Below are 12,108 nucleotides of genomic sequence, written 5' to 3' on the forward strand. Positions count from 1 at the left end.
CGTTTCTCATCATTTTGGACCATGGGCTATAGCCCATATCGTACGGCATACTATAGCGCGCCGTTTTTCATCATTTTTGAGGATTTGAAAAAAATTACGAAATGACAAAAACGATGGGTTATAGCCCATGTTTTTTGAAATTTCGGAAAAAAAAGTTAGCCTCGTTTCTCATAATTTTGGACCATGGGCTATAGCCCATATCGTACGGCATACTATAGCGCGCCGTTTTTCATCATTTTTGAGGATTTGAAAAAAATGACGAAATGACAAAAACGATGGGTTATAGCCCATGTTTTTTGAAATTTTGAAAAAAAAAGTTAGCCTCGTTTCTCATCATTTTGGACCATGGGCTATAGCCCATATCGTACGGCATACTATAGCGCGCCGTTTTTCATCATTTTTGAGGATTTTTAAAAAATGACAAAATGACAAAAACGATGGGTTATAGCCCATGTTTTTTGAAATTTTGAAAAAAGAAGTTAGCCTCGTTTCTCATCATTTTGGACCATGGGATATAGCCCATATCGTACGGCATACTATAGCGCGCCATTTTTCATCATTTTTGAGGATTACAAAAAAATTACGAAATGACAAAAACGATGGGTTATAGCCCATGTTTTTTGAAATTCTGAAAAAAAAGGTTTGCCTCGTTTCTCATCATTTTGGACCATGGGCTATAGCCCATATCGTACGGCATACTATAGCGCGCCGTTTTTCATCATTTTTGAGGATTTGAGAAAAATGACGAAATGACAAAAACGATGGGTTATAGCCCATGTTTTTTGAAATTTTGAAAAAAAAAGTTAGCCTCGTTTCTCATCATTTTGGACCATGGGCTATAGCCCATATCGTACGGCATACTATAGCGCGCCGTTTTTCATCATTTTTGAGGATTTGAAAAAAATGACGAAATGACAAAAACGATGGGTTATAGCCCATGTTTTTTGAAATTTTGGAAAAAAAAGTTAGCCTCGTTTCTCATCATTTTGGACCATGGGCTATAGCCCATATCGTACGGCATACTATAGCGCGCCGTTTTTCATCATTTTTGAGGATTTAAAAAAAATGACGAAATGACAAAAACGATGGGTTATAGCCCATGTTTTTTGAAATTTTGAAAAAAAAGATTAGCCTCGTTTCTCATCATTTTGGACCATGGGCTATAGCCCATATCGTACGGCATACTATAGCGCGCCGTTTTTCATCATTTTTGAGGATTTAAAAAAAATGACGAAATGACAAAAACGATGGGTTATAGCCCATGTTTTTTGAAATTTTGAAAAAAAAGTTAGCCTCGTTTCTCATCATTTTGGACCATGGGCTATAGCCCATATCGTACGGCATACTATAGCGCGCCGTTTTTCATCATTTTTGAGGATTTAAAAAAAATGACGAAATGACAAAAACGATGGGTTATAGCCCATGTTTTTTGAAATTTTGAAAAAAAAAGTTAGCCTCGTTTCTCATCATTTTGGACCATGGGATATAGCCCATATCGTACGGCATACTATAGCGCGCCGTTTTTCATAATTTTTGAGGATTTAAAAAAAATGACGAAATGACAAAAACGATGGGTTATAGCCCATGTTTTTTGAAATTTTGAAAAAAAAAAGTTAGCCTCGTTTCTCATCATTTTGGACCATGGGATATAGCCCATATCGTACGGCATACTATAGCGCGCCGTTTTTCATCATTTTTGAGGATTTAAAAAAAATGACGAAATGACAAAAACGATGGGTTATAGCCCATGTTTTTTGAAATTTTGAAAAAAAAGATTAGCCTCGTTTCTCATCATTTTGGACCATGGGCTATAGCCCATATCGTACGGCATACTATAGCGCGCCGTTTTTCATCATTTTTGAGGATTTTAAAAAAATGACGAAATGACAAAAACGATGGGTTATAGCCCATGTTTTTTGAAATTTTGAAAAAAAAGTTAGCCTCGTTTCTCATCATTTTGGACCATGGGCTATAGCCCATATCGTACGGCATACTATAGCGCGCCGTTTTTCATCATTTTTGAGGATTTAAAAAAAATGACGAAATGACAAAAACGATGGGTTATAGCCCATGTTTTTTGAAATTTTGAAAAAAAAAGTTAGCCTCGTTTCTCATCATTTTGGACCATGGGATATAGCCCATATCGTACGGCATACTATAGCGCGCCGTTTTTCATAATTTTTGAGGATTTAAAAAAAATGACGAAATGACAAAAACGATGGGTTATAGCCCATGTTTTTTGAAATTTTGAAAAAAAAAAGTTAGCCTCGTTTCTCATCATTTTGGACCATGGGATATAGCCCATATCGTACGGCATACTATAGCGCGCCGTTTTTCATCATTTTTGAGGATTAAAAAAAAATGACGAAATGACAAAAACGATGGGTTATAGCCCATGTTTTTTGAAAATTTGAAAAAAAAGGTTAGCCTCCTTTCTCATCATTTTGGACCATGGGCTATAGCCCATATCGTACGGCATACTATAGCGCGCCGTTTTTCATCATTTTTGAGGATTTGAAAAAAATGACGAAATGACAAAAACGATGGATTATAGCCCATGTTTTTTGAAATTTTGAAAAAAAAAGTTAGCCTCGTTTCTCATCATTTTGGACCATGGGCTATAGCCCATATCGTACGGCATACTATAGCGCGCCGTTTTTCATCATTTTTGAGGATTTGAAAAAAATTACGAAATGACAAAAACGATGGGTTATAGCCCATGTTTTTTGAAATTTCGGAAAAAAAAGTTAGCCTCGTTTCTCATAATTTTGGACCATGGGCTATAGCCCATATCGTACGGCATACTATAGCGCGCCGTTTTTCATCATTTTTGAGGATTTGAAAAAAATGACGAAATGACAAAAACGATGGGTTATAAGCCCATGTTTTTTGAAATTTTGAAAAAAAAAGTTAGCCTCGTTTCTCATCATTTTGGACCATGGGCTATAGCCCATATCGTACGGCATACTATAGCGCGCCGTTTTTCATCATTTTTGAGGATTTGAAAAAAATTACGAAATGACAAAAACGATGGGTTATAGCCCATGTTTTTTGAAATTTCGGAAAAAAAAGTTAGCCTCGTTTCTCATAATTTTGGACCATGGGCTATAGCCCATATCGTACGGCATACTATAGCGCGCCGTTTTTCATCATTTTTGAGGATTTGAAAAAAATTACGAAATGACAAAAACGATGGGTTATAGCCCATGTTTTTTGAAATTTCGGAAAAAAAAGTTAGCCTCGTTTCTCATAATTTTGGACCATGGGCTATAGCCCATATCGTACGGCATACTATAGCGCGCCGTTTTTCATCATTTTTGAGGATTTGAAAAAAATGACGAAATGACAAAAACGATGGGTTATAGCCCATGTTTTTTGAAATTTTGAAAAAAAAAGTTAGCCTCGTTTCTCATCATTTTGGACCATGGGCTATAGCCCATATCGTACGGCATACTATAGCGCGCCGTTTTTCATCATTTTTGAGGATTTTTAAAAAATGACAAAATGACAAAAACGATGGGTTATAGCCCATGTTTTTTGAAATTTTGAAAAAAGAAGTTAGCCTCGTTTCTCATCATTTTGGACCATGGGATATAGCCCATATCGTACGGCATACTATAGCGCGCCATTTTTCATCATTTTTGAGGATTACAAAAAAATTACGAAATGACAAAAACGATGGGTTATAGCCCATGTTTTTTGAAATTTTGAAAAAAAAGGTTTGCCTCGTTTCTCATCATTTTGGACCATGGGCTATAGCCCATATCGTACGGCGTACTATAGCGCGCCGTTTTTCATCATTTTTGAGGATTTGAAAAAAATGACGAAATGACAAAAACGATGGGTTATAGCCCATGTTTTTTGAAATTTTGAAAAAAAAGGTTTGCCTCGTTTCTCATCATTTTGGACCATGGGCTATAGCCCATATCGTACGGCATACTATAGCGCGCCGTTTTTCATCATTTTTGAGGATTTGAGAAAAATGACGAAATGACAAAAACGATGGGTTATAGCCCATGTTTTTTGAAATTTTGAAAAAAAAAGTTAGCCTCGTTTCTCATCATTTTGGACCATGGGCTATAGCCCATATCGTACGGCATACTATAGCGCGCCGTTTTTCATCATTTTTGAGGATTTGAAAAAAATGACGAAATGACAAAAACGATGGGTTATAGCCCATGTTTTTTGAAATTTTGGAAAAAAAAGTTAGCCTCGTTTCTCATCATTTTGGACCATGGGCTATAGCCCATATCGTACGGCATACTATAGCGCGCCGTTTTTCATCATTTTTGAGGATTTAAAAAAAATGACGAAATGACAAAAACGATGGGTTATAGCCCATGTTTTTTGAAATTTTGAAAAAAAAGTTAGCCTCGTTTCTCATCATTTTGGACCATGGGCTATAGCCCATATCGTACGGCATACTATAGCGCGCCGTTTTTCATCATTTTTGAGGATTAAAAAAAAATGACGAAATGACAAAAACGATGGGTTATAGCCCATGTTTTTTGAAAATTTGAAAAAAAAGGTTAGCCTCCTTTCTCATCATTTTGGACCATGGGCTATAGCCCATATCGTACGGCATACTATAGCGCGCCGTTTTTCATCATTTTTGAGGATTTGAAAAAAATGACGAAATGACAAAAACGATGGATTATAGCCCATGTTTTTTGAAATTTTGAAAAAAAAAGTTAGCCTCGTTTCTCATCATTTTGGACCATGGGCTATAGCCCATATCGTACGGCATACTATAGCGCGCCGTTTTTCATCATTTTTGAGGATTTGAAAAAAATTACGAAATGACAAAAACGATGGGTTATAGCCCATGTTTTTTGAAATTTCGGAAAAAAAAGTTAGCCTCGTTTCTCATAATTTTGGACCATGGGCTATAGCCCATATCGTACGGCATACTATAGCGCGCCGTTTTTCATCATTTTTGAGGATTTGAAAAAAATGACGAAATGACAAAAACGATGGGTTATAGCCCATGTTTTTTGAAATTTTGAAAAAAAAAGTTAGCCTCGTTTCTCATCATTTTGGACCATGGGCTATAGCCCATATCGTACGGCATACTATAGCGCGCCGTTTTTCATCATTTTTGAGGATTTGAAAAAAATTACGAAATGACAAAAACGATGGGTTATAGCCCATGTTTTTTGAAATTTCGGAAAAAAAAGTTAGCCTCGTTTCTCATAATTTTGGACCATGGGCTATAGCCCATATCGTACGGCATACTATAGCGCGCCGTTTTTCATCATTTTTGAGGATTTGAAAAAAATTACGAAATGACAAAAACGATGGGTTATAGCCCATGTTTTTTGAAATTTCGGAAAAAAAAGTTAGCCTCGTTTCTCATAATTTTGGACCATGGGCTATAGCCCATATCGTACGGCATACTATAGCGCGCCGTTTTTCATCATTTTTGAGGATTTGAAAAAAATGACGAAATGACAAAAACGATGGGTTATAGCCCATGTTTTTTGAAATTTTGAAAAAAAAAGTTAGCCTCGTTTCTCATCATTTTGGACCATGGGCTATAGCCCATATCGTACGGCATACTATAGCGCGCCGTTTTTCATCATTTTTGAGGATTTTTAAAAAATGACAAAATGACAAAAACGATGGGTTATAGCCCATGTTTTTTGAAATTTTGAAAAAAGAAGTTAGCCTCGTTTCTCATCATTTTGGACCATGGGATATAGCCCATATCGTACGGCATACTATAGCGCGCCATTTTTCATCATTTTTGAGGATTACAAAAAAATTACGAAATGACAAAAACGATGGGTTATAGCCCATGTTTTTTGAAATTTTGAAAAAAAAGATTAGCCTCGTTTCTCATCATTTTGGACCATGGGCTATAGCCCATATCGTACGGCATACTATAGCGCGCCGTTTTTCATCATTTTTGAGGATTTTAAAAAAATGACGAAATGACAAAAACGATGGGTTATAGCCCATGTTTTTTGAAATTTTGAAAAAAAAGTTAGCCTCGTTTCTCATCATTTTGGACCATGGGCTATAGCCCATATCGTACGGCATACTATAGCGCGCCGTTTTTCATCATTTTTGAGGATTTAAAAAAAATGACGAAATGACAAAAACGATGGGTTATAGCCCATGTTTTTTGAAATTTTGAAAAAAAAAGTTAGCCTCGTTTCTCATCATTTTGGACCATGGGATATAGCCCATATCGTACGGCATACTATAGCGCGCCGTTTTTCATAATTTTTGAGGATTTAAAAAAAATGACGAAATGACAAAAACGATGGGTTATAGCCCATGTTTTTTGAAATTTTGAAAAAAAAGGTTAGCCTCGTTTCTCATCATTTTGGACCATGGGCTATAGCCCATATCGTACGGCATACTATAGCGCGCCGTTTTTCATCAATTTTGAGGATTTGAAAAAAATGACGAAATGACAAAAACGATGGGTTATAGCCCATGTTTTTTGAAATTTTGGAAAAAAAAGTTAGCCTCGTTTCTCATCATTTTGGACCATGGGCTATAGCCCATATCGTACGGCATACTATAGCGCGCCGTTTTTCATCATTTTTGAGGATTTGAAAAAAATGACGAAATGACAAAAACGATGGGTTATAGCCCATGTTTTTTGAAATTTTGGAAAAAAAAGTTAGCCTCGTTTCTCATCATTTTGGACCATGGGCTATAGCCCATATCGTACGGCATACTATAGCGCGCCGTTTTTCATCATTTTTGAGGATTTAAAAAAAATGACGAAATGACAAAAACGATGGGTTATAGCCCATGTTTTTTGAAATTTTGAAAAAAAAGATTAGCCTCGGTTCTCATCATTTTGGACCATGGGCTATAGCCCATATCGTACGGCATACTATAGCGCGCCGTTTTTCATCATTTTTGAGGATTTTAAAAAAATGACGAAATGACAAAAACGATGGGTTATAGCCCATGTTTTTTGAAATTTTGAAAAAAAAGTTAGCCTCGTTTCTCATCATTTTGGACCATGGGCTATAGCCCATATCGTACGGCATACTATAGCGCGCCGTTTTTCATCATTTTTGAGGATTTAAAAAAAATGACGAAATGACAAAAACGATGGGTTATAGCCCATGTTTTTTGAAATTTTGAAAAAAAAAGTTAGCCTCGTTTCTCATCATTTTGGACCATGGGATATAGCCCATATCGTACGGCATACTATAGCGCGCCGTTTTTCATAATTTTTGAGGATTTAAAAAAAATGACGAAATGACAAAAACGATGGGTTATAGCCCATGTTTTTTGAAATTTTGAAAAAAAAGGTTAGCCTCGTTTCTCATCATTTTGGACCATGGGCTATAGCCCATATCGTACGGCATACTATAGCGCGCCGTTTTTCATCAATTTTGAGGATTTGAAAAAAATGACGAAATGACAAAAACGATGGGTTATAGCCCATGTTTTTTGAAATTTCAAAAAAAAAAGTTAGCCTCGTTTCTCATCATTTTGGACCATGGGCTATAGCCCATATCGTACGGCATACTATAGCGCGCCGTTTTTCATCATTTTTGAGGATTTAAAAAAAATGACGAAATGACAAAAACGATGGGTTATAGCCCATGTTTTTTGAAATTTTGAAAAAAAAAGTTAGCCTCGTTTCTCATCATTTTGGACCATGGGCTATAGCCCATATCGTACGGCATACTATAGCGTGCCGTTTTTCATCATTTTTGAGGATTTGAAAAAAATGACGAAATGACAAAAACGATGGGTTATAGCCCATGTTTTTTGAAATTTTGAAAAAAAAAGTTAGCCTCGTTTCTCATCATTTTGGACCATGGGATATAGCCCATATCGTACGGCATACTATAGCGCGCCGTTTTTCATCATTTTTGAGGATTTAAAAAAAATGACGAAATGACAAAAACGTTGGGTTATAGCCCATGTTTTTTGAAATTTTGAAAAAAAAGATTAGCCTCGTTTCTCATCATTTTGGACCATGGGCTATAGCCCATATCGTACGGCATACTATAGCGCGCCGTTTTTCATAATTTTTGAGGATTTAAAAAAAATGACGAAATGACAAAAACGATGGGTTATAGTCCATGTTTTTTGAAATTTTGAAAAAAAAAGTTAGCCTCGTTTCTCATCATTTTGGACCATGGGATATAGCCCATATCGTACGGCATACTATAGCGCGCCATTTTTCATCATTTTTGAGGATTAAAAAAAAATGACAAAATGACAAAAACGATGGGTTATAGCCCATGTTTTTTGAAATTTTGAAAAAAAAGGTTAGCCTCGTTTCTCATCATTTTGGACCATGGGCTATAGCCCATATCGTACGGCATACTATAGCGCGCCGTTTTTCATCATTTTTGAGGATTTTAAAAAAATGACGAAATGACAAAAACGATGGGTTATAGCCCATGTTTTTTGAAATTTTGAAAAAAAAAGTTAGCCTCGTTTCTCATCATTTTGGACCATGGGCTATAGCCCATATCGTACGGCATACTATAGCGCGCCGTTTTTCATCATTTTTGAGGATTTGAAAAAAATGACGAAATGACAAAAACGATGGGTTATAGCCCATGTTTTTTGAAATTTCAAAAAAAAAAGTTAGCCTCGTTTCTCATCATTTTGGACCATGGGCTATAGCCCATATCTTACGGCATACTATAGCGCGCCGTTTTTCATCATTTTTGAGGATTTAAAAAAAATGACGAAATGACAAAAACGATGTGTTATAGCCCATGTTTTTTGAAATTTTGAAAAAAAGAGTTAGCCTCGTTTCTCATCATTTTGAACAATGCGCTATAGCCCATATCGTACGGCATACTATAGCGCGCCGTTTTTCATCATTTTTGAGGATTTAAAAAAAATGACGAAATGACAAAAACGATGGGTTATAGCCCATGTTTTTTGAAATTTTGAAAAGAAAAGTTAGCCTCGTTTCTCATCATTTTGGACCATGGGCTATAGCCCATATCGTACGGCATACTATAGCGCGCCGTTTTTCATCATTTTTGAGGATTTGAAAAAAATGACGAAATGACAAAAACGATGGGTTATAGCCCATGTTTTTTGAAATTTCAAAAAAAAAAGTTAGCCTCGTTTCTCATCATTTTGGACCATGGGCTATAGCCCATATCGTACGGCATACTATAGCGCGCCGTTTTTCATCATTTTTGAGGATTTTAAAAAAATGACGAAATGACAAAAACGATGGGTTATAGCCCATGTTTTTTGAAATTTCAAAAAAAAAAGTTAGCCTCGTTTCTCATCATTTTGGACCATGGGCTATAGCCCATATCTTACGGCATACTATAGCGCGCCGTTTTTCATCATTTTTGAGGATTTTAAAAAAATGACGAAATGACAAAAACGATGGGTTATAGCCCATGTGTTTTGAAATTTTGAAAAAAAAAGTTAGCCTCGTTTCTCATCATTTTGGACCATGGGCTATAGCCCATATCGTACGGCATACTATAGCGCGCCGTTTTTCATCATTTTTGAGGATTTAAAAAAAATGACGAAATGACAAAAACGATGGGTTATAGCCCATGTTTTTTGAAATTTTGGAAAAAAAAATTTGCCTCGTTTCTCATCATTTTGGACCATGGGCTATAGCCCATATCGTACGGCATACTATAGCGCGCCGTTTTTCATCATTTTTGAGGATTTGAAAAAAATGACGAAATGACAAAAACGATGGGTTATAGCCCATGTTTTTTGAAATTTTGAAAAAAAAAGTTAGCCTCGTTTCTCATCATTTTGGACCATGGGCTATAGCCCATATCTTACGGCATACTATAGCGCGCCGTTTTTCATCATTTTTGAGGATTTAAAAAAAATGACGAAATGACAAAAACGATGGGTTATAGCCCATGTGTTTTGAAATTTTGAAAAAAAAAGTTAGCCTCATTTCTCATCATTTTGGACCATGGGCTATAGCCCATATCGTACGGCATACTATAGCGCGCCGTTTTTCATCATTTTTGAGGATTTTAAAAAAATGACGAAATGACAAAAACGATGGGTTATAGCCCATGTTTTTTGAAATTCTGAAAAGAAAGTTAGCCTCGTTTCTCATCATTTTGGACCATGGGCTATAGCCCATATCGTACGGCATACTATAGCGCGCCGTTTTTCATCATTTTTGAGGATTTGAAAAAAATGACGAAATGACAAAAACGATGGGTTATAGCCCATGTTTTTTGAAATTTTGAAAAAAAAAGTTAGCCTCGTTTCTTTTGGACCATGGGCTATAGCCCATATCGTACGGCATACTATAGCGCGCCGTTTTTCATCATTTTTGAGGATTTGAAAAAAATGACGAAATGACAAAAACGATGGGTTATAGCCCATGTTTTTTGAAATTTTGAAAAAAAACATTAGCCTCGTTTCTCATCATTTTGGACCATGGGCTATAGCCCATATCGTACGGCATACTATAGCGCGCCGTTTTTCATAATTTTTGAGGATTTTAAAAAAATGACGAAATGACAAAAACGATGGGTTATAGTCCATGTTTTTTGAAATTTTGAAAAAAAAAGTTAGCCTCGTTTCTCATCATTTTGGACCATGGGATATAGCCCATATCGTACGGCATACTATAGCGCGCCATTTTTCATCATTTTTGAGGATTAAAAAAAAATGACAAAATGACAAAAACGATGGGTTATAGCCCATGTTTTTTGAAATTTTGAAAAAAAATGTTAGCCTCGTTTCTCATCATTTTGGACCATGGGCTATAGCCCATATCGTACGGCATACTATAGCGCGCCGTTTTTCATCATTTTTGAGGATTTAAAAAAAATGACGAAATGACAAAAACGATGGGTTATAGCCCATGTTTTTTGAAATTTTGAAAAAAAAAGTTAGCCTCGTTTCTCATCATTTTGGACCATGGGCTATAGCCCATATCGTACGGCATACTATAGCGCGCCGTTTTTCATCATTTTTGAGGATTTGAAAAAAATGACGAAATGACAAAAACGATGGGTTATAGCCCATGTTTTTTGAAATTTCAAAAAAAAAAGTTAGCCTCGTTTCTCATCATTTTGGACCATGGGCTATAGCCCATATCTTACGGCATACTATAGCGCGCCGTTTTTCATCATTTTTGAGGATTTAAAAAAAATGACGAAATGACAAAAATGATGGGTTATAGCCCATGTTTTTTGAAATTTTGAAAAAAAGAGTTAGCCTCGTTTCTCATCATTTTGAACAATGGGCTATAGCCCATATCGTACGGCATACTATAGCGCGCCGTTTTTCATCATTTTTGAGGATTTAAAAAAAATGACGAAATGACAAAAACGATGGGTTATAGCCCATGTTTTTTGAAATTTTGAAAAAAAAAGTTAGCCTCGTTTCTCATCATTTTGGACCATGGGCTATAGCCCATATCGTACGGCATACTATAGCGCGCCGTTTTTCATCATTTTTGAGGATTTGAAAAAAATGACGAAATGACAAAAACGATGGGTTATAGCCCATGTTTTTTGAAATTTCAAAAAAAAAAGTTAGCCTCGTTTCTCATCATTTTGGACCATGGGCTATAGCCCATATCTTACGGCATACTATAGCGCGCCGTTTTTCATCATTTTTGAGGATTTTTAAAAAATGACGAAATGACAAAAACGATGGGTTATAGCCCATGTTTTTTGAAATTTTGAAAAAAAAAGTTAGCCTCGTTTCTCATCATTTTGGACCATGGGCTATAGCCCATATCGTACGGCATACTATAGCGCGCCGTTTTTCATCATTTTTGAGGATTTTAAAAAAATGACGAAATGACAAAAACGATGGGTTATAGCCCATGTTTTTTGAAATTTTGAAAAAAAAAGTTAGCCTCGTTTCTCATCATTTTGGACCATGGGCTATAGCCCATATCGTACGGCATACTATAGCGCGCCGTTTTTCATCATTTTTGAGGATTTTAAAAAAATGACGAAATGACAAAAACGATGGGTTATAGCCCATGTTTTTTGAAATTCTGAAAAGAAAGTTAGCCTCGTTTCTCATCATTTTGGACCATGGGCTATAGCCCATATCGTACGGCATACTATAGCGCGCCGTTTTTCATCATTTTTGAGGATTTAAAAAAAATGACGAAATGACAAAAACGATGGGTTATAGCCCATG

This window comes from Protomyctophum bolini, assembly GCF_963924005.1.
Source record: "Protomyctophum bolini genome assembly, chromosome: 4".
NCBI classification, from domain to species: Eukaryota; Metazoa; Chordata; class Actinopteri; order Myctophiformes; family Myctophidae; genus Protomyctophum; species Protomyctophum bolini.